Here is a 9,263-nt window from a genome sequence, read left to right on the forward strand (position 1 = left end):
ATAATATAAAAGAGTCATCCATTGTCATTGCACTGCATCTCACTGACATCTGCGAGATGAGAGGTGCAGCTCATCTGAAGTAACAGAGGTCTGCTGCTAAGAATACAGCATTTCTTTGAAAATAAGGTTGGGGGGTTTTGTTTGTTTTTGTGTTTTTTTTCTAAGAGGGATTAGATAAACGAGATGGGGATTTATTTATTTGAATTCCAAGAGGGGTCATTTAGTTTCTAATGCTAGCATAATGCTGCAAATAAAATACATATGGAAACCAATAGTGGCTTATAGACGTCGGGGCAGAACTGTATTCACATTGCAGCAGAAAAAAAAAACATTTTCTCTGGAGTGGAAGCTGCTGACATCTGTAAGTGGGTATGCATAAGAAACATGTAAAAATATGCCTGAGGTCTGATTAGAACAGTGGATAAAGACTATTCTGTATCTGACACAGATGAGGGTAGGCAGCGCTTGCTCTTCCTACGATGAGCAACTACCTCTGCTGGTGCAGAAAGGAAATATACTTCACCACTAGCTTATTATCCCCCAGAGATAACTTGGCTTTATTTCTTTAAAGAAATATTGGCTTCTCAAACACAGATTACCCAAGATATATGCCTTGAAGGCCTTTCCTGGGTCTTTGAGGCATTTTCCATATTCCCCACTTAATGTTGCAGCTTGCTATGAGACAAAGATGACTTTTATCTTTAATTTTGTGCTTTGCTATAGAAGTGTTTATGATACTATTATTATTATTATTATTAATGATGAGAATAATAATTTGTATTGCTGTAGAACTTAGGAATTCAAATCAAGAGTCTTGCTCTAACATACCAGACTCTGTATCTACTTGCCTGTTTTTATTTAAACTTCTATACTCATTCTTTTCAAAATGCATGTCAGTGAGCAGTGAGTATATAATGTGTCCCCCTAGATCAGATGTAATTTCTTTCTATTCTTCAGGAGATTCGGGGACGTATATCTGTTCCTGTCACAGGAAGGGATGTGCTTTGCAAAGCTCTATACCCTTGACAAGAGCAGCTCTTAGCAACAGGGGCAATCTCTCTTGTAACACTCTTGGAGTGGATCTCCCCTCCCTCTGTGTATTTGCTGTTAACAAGTTTGGTTCTCTTTGGAATTTCCACTTAAATCGGCTCTAAAACAATGTCGAAGCAGAGTGTTGCGTACGCATTCATGTAAGAGATGAAACAATGAAGACTTGCACACAGGTTTCTCCCTAGTCTACATCACCATTTTTGCTCACCAGTTTTGACTTGCTCTTCAGGAATGCAGAGCTTCTCACCCCGATCCTGGAGGAATTTTCTATTTTGAATATCATGGTAAATGGGAAAGATGTGAAAGGGCTTTACCAAACATAGATGCTATCAGAAAAAAAGTGGATAACTTTCTTTAATATGATAATTGATTTTCTAGACAACTGAAAGGGGAGTGAAACCATCTATCTGGATTTCAACAAAGCAGTGTCACATGGGAATTTAGTTAGGTGGAAAAGTTGGGAATTAAAGTGCAGGAACTAATTTGGGTAGGAAGTTGGTTAGAGGGGAGATTGCAGTAGGAAAAGTAGAAAGGGAAAGTATTTGGCTGGATGGAGGGAGATTACTGGAGTTCTTGGGTATTTTGCCAGATTGACCTTGTTTAATATTTTCAGTAATGATCTTGGCACAAAAAATAGAAATGTGCTGAGGAAGCCCCTCATGTTGCAAATGCTCAAGATGTCATAAAATAAGATCTCCATAAAAGAAAATAAGACATGAGGAAGTGAACAGATTAATAGGAGGTGAAATGAGACAGAGTTCAATTAAATGGCGTGCAAATTTGTTCCTTTGAGGACTCGGATTTTAAAGGTCAGGAGCTCATCCATGGGATATGACTGAGGAGAAGGACCAGACCACAGTGTAACAGTGGATCTGCAACTGATTACTGTTGCCGGTGAAACACAGTTGCTCGGAAAAACAATCCATGAACGGGCAATGCAAGGTCTTGTTAATTTGCAGTGTCCCCACAACCCCAACCACTCAGTTGCATACTGTCACCCAGAGAGGCAATTGAGCCATGAGAGGTGCGGAGGGAAAGGAATGGCAAGACCTGGGGAGTAACCAATACGACCAGAAGAGACTGTTGAGCTCAGCCTCGGCTGAGAGCAGCTGCTGTCTATAAATATATCACTGAGGGTAGAAAAGAGTTGTCTGTGCAGAGGACAAAGCTAGCACAAAATCAGACTGGTTTAAACTGGATGTTAATTAAATTTGATTGGAAATTTGAAGAATGTTTATATCACAGTATTGAATAGGCTTTTAGAAGGAGTACCAAGGGCAAATAAAACACACTTGCTGTGAATGGGGTTTTTGATATATTTAGGAAGAGATCTTGTGGTGCAATTGGTGAAGGTGCTGGGACTCAGCGACCCAGAATCTATCTTCCAGGTCTGTCTTTCTACACTTCTTTTTCCTAGTACTGCCATCTAAATTTAGCCTCTAGGTATTCTCCACACATCCCTATAGTAGCAGCTTCCAAGTATTTAGAAGCAGAAAATCTCTCTCATGCTTTCCTTTTTAAGGCTGTTGGAGAAAACAATTAATTAATGTGTTTATGTCTGCATGTATAGGATGAGTGAGGGTGGCTTGTGTATACATAAATGAATGACTGAAGGAAAACTAAGCCATTTAAAATGAATGCTACATTTGGACATGAAAATTTTGAGGCTCATGCTTAATTTTGTTTCCAAGAACTGCTTCAAAAATGTCATCTCATTTGAGCTCACACATTCACAAGTCTCCACGTCTTAACAGTTTTGTAGGACAGCCATCATGAGAGGCCACTGCAGAATAGAGATGAGCCATGTGATTTTCAGGCTTTATCTCACAAAAGGTTTGCCCCTTTGGAAGATCAGAGCTACTGGCTTCAAGGTGGATGCAGTCTGGAACTTGTCCCCTGTTAATAATGTACTCTAATTTAGGTCTTCAGTATTTGCTTGTTTCATGCAGTAAGCTTTTAGTCTCCCAGATGTGAAGTAGTTTTGGTGTATTCGTTTAAAGCAGTGAGACCTTAAGGCTTTCTAAATGCTGCATGGATACTAAGAACAAACTGGACAGCAGAGTCTAATCTCCCGTGTGGTTTCTTCAAAAGAAAATCCAGGCTCACACACAGAGAACTTAGTAACAGATGTTCTGTCTTGAGATTTACGCTGGTGGGTGGAAGAATCAATGACAAGAAGCATACAGTATCTTGAAAAGAACAGGTACTCAAGAGCATCAAATAAATATTTACTTGAGAATTTGAAAACAAAAGCTAATGATTAACTAAGCATAAACTGTTTTGCCAGAGTCATTCTGGAAGCATTCTCTGTTACCTGGGAACTGCTGAAGTTAAACACATTCCTGAAGCACCTTAGAAACATATTTTTTCCTTCTGATCTGTGCAGATGGTGGGCTGCTGATGAGTCCTGCATGGGAGAAGTGAGAAATCAAATTAGACCCTTCAATAGGATGAAGAGGAAGAACAGCATTGTGAAGGGACCTTAAATTGGCCAGTGCTCCAAGAAGGCTTTGCCTGGACCTTCTCCTGTAGTGATTGCTCAAAGACTGAAATGAGTTAAAACTCAAATAAACTAGGTTTTAATGGAATATGGACTAAACCAGTAGCTTTAAAATAGAGGAACCTGGAAAAGGCTGGATGGGAAAGAATATAAATAGGTAGATATATACACCCTTCATATGTTTAGAAACAAAAGAAACAGCAACAAGGACATTGAAGAGCAAGTAGCAAAAGTAATCAAAACTACTGATAAGTATTTATTAATACTCACCAGAAACAAAAGGCCTGCCAAAAAATTTGTAGGGTCTACTGATGATCAGGATATGGAAGACATGATCAGAGAACACAGCAGTTCCAGAGGTGGTAGAGACTTTTGCCGCATCAGTGTTCGCTGCAGAAGAAATGAGGGATAATCCTATTGGAAAATCATTCTCTGTGGGGGACTCATCAGAAGTGATGCTGAAGGGATGCTGGAACTGACTGAAAAAGTGAACAGTCACATATCACCAGGACCAGAGCATATTCACTTATGAGATCCAAAGGAAGGCAAGGATGAAATAGCTGAATTACTAATCATGGTGTATACGCTCTTACTTAAATTGCCTCTATACCTGAGGACTCAGGGGTGACTTCAAGATGTCTATTTTAAAAAAATGTTTCCAGAGCAGTTATGGGGATTCAACAGGCCTATGAAGCCTAATAGTTATATAGAGCAAATTAGTAGAAACTATAATGAAGAATGGAATTAATGGACATGTGGTACTGTTGTGGTTTAACCCCAGCCAGCAACTACGCACCATGCCGCCACTCACTCACTCCCCACCCCCCCCAGCAGGATGGGGGACAAAATCGGGAAAAGAAGTAAAACTTGTGAGTTGAGATAAGGATGGTTTAATAGAACAGAAAAGAAGAAACTAATAATGAAAATGATAACACTAATAAAACGCCAACAGTAGTAATAAAAGGATTGGAATGTACAAATGATGCGCAGGGCAATTGCTCACCACCTGCCGACCAACAACCAGCTAGTCCCTGAGCGGTGATTCCCCGCCCCCCCCCAGTTCCTATACTCGATGGGACATCCCATGGTATGGAATACACCGTTGGCCAGTCTGGGTCAGGTGCCCTGGTTGTGTCCTGTGCCAACTTCTTGTGCCCCTCCAGCTTTCTCACTGGCTGGGCATGAGAAGCTGAAAAATCCTTGACTTTAGACTCAACACTACTTAGCAACAACTGAAAACATCAGCGCTGTCAACATTCTTCTCATACTGAACTCAAAACATAGCACGGTACCAGCTACTAGGAAGACAATTAACTCTATCCCAGCTGAAAGCAGGACAGGTACATCTGATTTAACTGCCAAGAGTCAACTTGGGTTTTTTGCTGAAGAAGTCAGGATGGTTTTTTGTAAAGGGAAGCCCTTGGCTGCAAATCTTTTACGGTTCTTTCCAGAAGTCAATAAAAACATGGAAAAGGATGACGTGATTGATAAATCCTTTGATTTTCAGAATACTTTTGATACAGTCTTTCATTTTTACTGCAACTTTGCACCTGTGATGTAGGAGGCTCACCAATAGAGATGAGATATGGAGCAAAATGAACCTTTGGCTCAACACGGCTATGCTAACATCTTTCTGTTACAGCCAAGATGACTCCTGCCCACTTTATTCTTGCAAGTACATTGTTGATCCTGGGATTGTTTTCAGACAATACAGAATACTTCTGAGTTGCAATAAGCCCCAAGCATTCCCTTCTGGCCCTGCGGTATTTTATCCCGATCATCTCAGAGTCCCAGATTTCTGCTCTCTGTTCCTCTAAATAGTTTCTCAGTCTACGCATGAGCTGTGGGCTCCTTGCTCTGAGCTGAAACTCTCTCAACTCTCTTGTGCCACAGAAACTCCACTTCTATGAGCAAACTTATCCCCCGGGAAACAGTAATCTCCTCCTGCTTTCTAGAGGGGTACACCTTACCCAGTTAGTCCCATCAAAGAACATAACGTGAAAAATGAATAAGCAGCCAAACAGAGCTTGTTCATCACAGCTATGGACAAAAGTGAACATTCCTGCTGGCAAGCAGCCTGATTAGCAGGAAAGCTCTGGAAATACCTGCTGCCAACTCAGAAATGGAAGCATCCTTAGTGGCCTCAAAGCCACACAGACCATTGAGATATCAACTGCCACACAACATCCTGGCATAACAGATGTTGTGTTAGAGAAAACAGGTGAAGAGACAATGTGATTTGTTCAGGGAGACAAGAGAGGGACACTATGCCACACTGATCAACAACTGAAGAAGGTCCTTTAATAATCACGATCAATTAAAGAGCTCGTTAGTCTTTTCTAACTTACATTCAAGGCCAGGTTGCTTGAGAATTTGGCAGCTACAGCTGGGCTCCCTCTGTGGAGCAGATCTTGGGAGGGCAAAGAATCCAGCTCTTTATGTCCTCAGAGGGAACCTACCAGATTTTACATCCCATTTAGATGCCTTTCTGACAGCTGAGAAGTAACTGAGTTTGATGACATGAGCTGGATTAATATGTATTGAATTCATTTTTCAGCATTGCAATTTTTGTCATCTCTACTTCAGAAGTTTGCAGCTATTCTCTTGCCATCCGCTAAGTATCGTTGCATCATTAAAGCACACTAATTTTCAACATTCATGCCTTCAATTCACACTAGCTTCATGAGAGCCTTCAATGTATTAGGTACTGTAGGCCACAAACTTGTTTGTTCTCTTGCTTCTCTGCGGTGGACAATACAAGTGCCTTTCATTGTTTTGCAACATTTATTTACAGTTTTAGTTTTGCCTATAAATTGATGATCTTAGTTAGATGTTTCCAGGTGTTTTAATCCTAAAGATGTTTGAAGACCCAGTCCAGCACTGAGCTTAAAATAAAAACAGCTACGCTAGATGAGCCTGGAGATTCACAGTATCTGTTAGTATAAGAAACAGGGTAGGCACTACCATGTGGTGACACATCCCCTTCTTATCTTCCAGCAGTGTGTAGCTCAGGGATTTCATAAGTGATATAGCTGTGCAGTACAGAATATGGGGGAAGAGACCATAAACCAGAGATGCAGTTCTCCAGATCTCCCCAGATGCCAGAGAAGCATGTTTCTCCTGCTTCACCTTCTGGTGGCTGTGTGAAGGTCAGAGATGTGGCTTTAAGATATATAAGAGATAAAAATGGCTAAAAAACTGGATGACGTAGGTTGGTGGAGGAAAAGATAACTATCTGCTCGTCTGCTTTTCAGGAGAAAAGTTCATATGTATCTTATAGAAGGTCTGCAGAAACACTGAACAACCTCCTGGTCTTACTTTCACAGAACATCAGAGAGGCAGGTCTCTCTAATGCAGCATCCAAGTGCCTTTTCACAGCATATTACACAGTATGGCTAGTATGGCTAGTATCTGTAATATTGGGTTTTGCCTTCTCTGATGGCAAGGACAACTCATGTCATACATCTGAGTTTTTCAAGTCATTTACCAGCTATACTTTTATTTTAAAGAAGGCAAGGGCATAGACATGTGTCTGGGATTTCTAGCGGAAGGGAACGAAATTTGTAAATTAGTTCCTGGGTGAGTCCAATCTACATACAGTTACTGCCCCATGGAAAAGACATGTCTTCACCTGTTGTTAGGATAGGTTTCCTTGAAAGAACTCAGAAATAATAATTCCCATCTACACTAGCAGTTCCTGAGTTGATATTCTTCAAGGGGCACACAGGGTTCCTGAAATACAAGTGACTCAAAATTCAATCTTACTCCAAAAATTAAAACAACTTTTACTAAAAGATATGTCTTGGTGGTTATATCATCAGGCTTATGATTTCATACTGGGCACATTTCTTTACTAGTTACCAAGGAGAGATTCTGGTACAAATAAAAATTTCAATTCAAATGGAAAACTGAATTTTAAGTAGAAAATTAACTTTCTTTTATTACTGGGAGAATTTGTGTGTATTGGAGCCAAAACCTAGGTATTTTCATTGGCTGCCTTTAAGAAGAAAAAAAATCCCTTTGTATTTCTATGCACACAAACCCGTCAGTTAAAGGCAAAAGGTGAATAAAGATCATTTTGCTTAATTTACACATCCTTATGTACTTGGTTAGCAGCTGTGAAATATCATTTGCTTTTACCATTGGAAAGCCACAGGTATTGAACTGATTGGTACAGTATCTTTATGAGAAATTGCTGCAAGTTGGGGAACGCTTTCTATTTCACAGCAGGTCTGTCCTTTAATTTGAGTAACTAACACGCACTGTGGCTGGAGGAAGAAATAGCGAACCTTTGATTTCAGCCAGCTTTCCCGAGGTAAACACAGATGAGCATATGGATAAAGTGGACAAAGCAAGGGAAAAGCTGTAACTGCAATGTGCTGCAGGCTGGTTTCTGGCTGGCAGCAAGCTCTGCCTTAGCTCTGCTGAAGCAGAAAGCAAGCAAAGGACAACGTCACACCAGATGTCTGCTGTTCCTGTTAGTGAGCAGAGCGAGGGACCAGCTTGGCTACAGCATCACCACTGCCAAAATTCAGTTAGGCACCGTTTTATCACTTCAGGGTCTGTAGGGTAGCCCTATCCTTTTCAGCCCTGGCCCCCAAGCATCACCCAAAGGTGGATCTTCAAAGGCTCAAGAGAGCAACTGGCCCTCTGCTGTGAGGACTACGCAGCCAGACCGGAGAAAGAGGAAAGGAAGATCAGTGCTGCTTTGGGAATACCTCCCCGAAGAGGTTGGATGGGTAGGGGTGGATTTTCTATATGTGACAGTGTGCTTTGTTAAGAGGAGGAGGGCTGTTCCCTTGTGACGGCAGCTCCTGGGAGGGCGCTGACACCCCTAAGTATGCATTTCTCATTTAGTGCCCTCGCTTGCTCTGTTCCTCTCATTCCCATGCATGACTAAAGCCTGCCTGAGAGATGTCTTACCAAAATGACTGTGACAGTCATTTTTCTGGGCTGGAAATGGGAGAAACCAGCAAACCTCACATCCAGGGGGTGATGGAGGAAGGGAGAGATTCAAAGAGTAGTGCTGTCTTTTTTTTTTTGCTTCCCAGTGATTCTCTTGCACCTATGGAGAATTTCAAAGGACTGATTTAAGGCAACTGGAGGCTTCTTCCTAGGCACCTGATCTGGTAATGCGTGCCTATATTCTGTGCTGAATGAAGTAAATGCCACTACTGAGGATGGAAAAGACCTGAATTGTCTTCTGCAAACCAACTCCAGAAATGAAGAGTAGAAAAATAAATAGCTAATGGCATATTCTTCTCAAAAAAAAAAAAAAAGAAAAAAAGGAGAGAAAGGAAAAGGAGGGATCTCCTGCAACACTAAAAGCTTGGATGATGCAGAAGCTCAATTTTTGGTCCTGTCTTTTAATAAATACACAATACTGTTGAGGATATTGGCTCTCTTTCCTGAGGAAATCCAACATGCTTTTAACAATTCCTGTACATTGCCAGGCAGACAGCAAAACTACATGGCCAAAAATGTAATATCCTTCTTTCTATACATGTAGATGGGACAAATAAGTAACCCTTTGAAACCAGATTTTTTAAAGATGGCTAAAATTTTCAAATGAAGTGCATTTGGTGGAAAAAAAATGGGTTGGTACTAAGCAGAAATGTCTGCTCTGAAACTTTCCATTTTCATTATAAACCTGAGAATGGCCCCAAACTACAGAAAATTCTGGCCAAGTTTTGAAATTGTTTTTAGCTTTCAT

Source organism: Haliaeetus albicilla, chromosome 5 (genome assembly GCF_947461875.1).
Source record: "Haliaeetus albicilla chromosome 5, bHalAlb1.1, whole genome shotgun sequence".
Lineage (NCBI taxonomy): Eukaryota > Metazoa > Chordata > Aves > Accipitriformes > Accipitridae > Haliaeetus > Haliaeetus albicilla.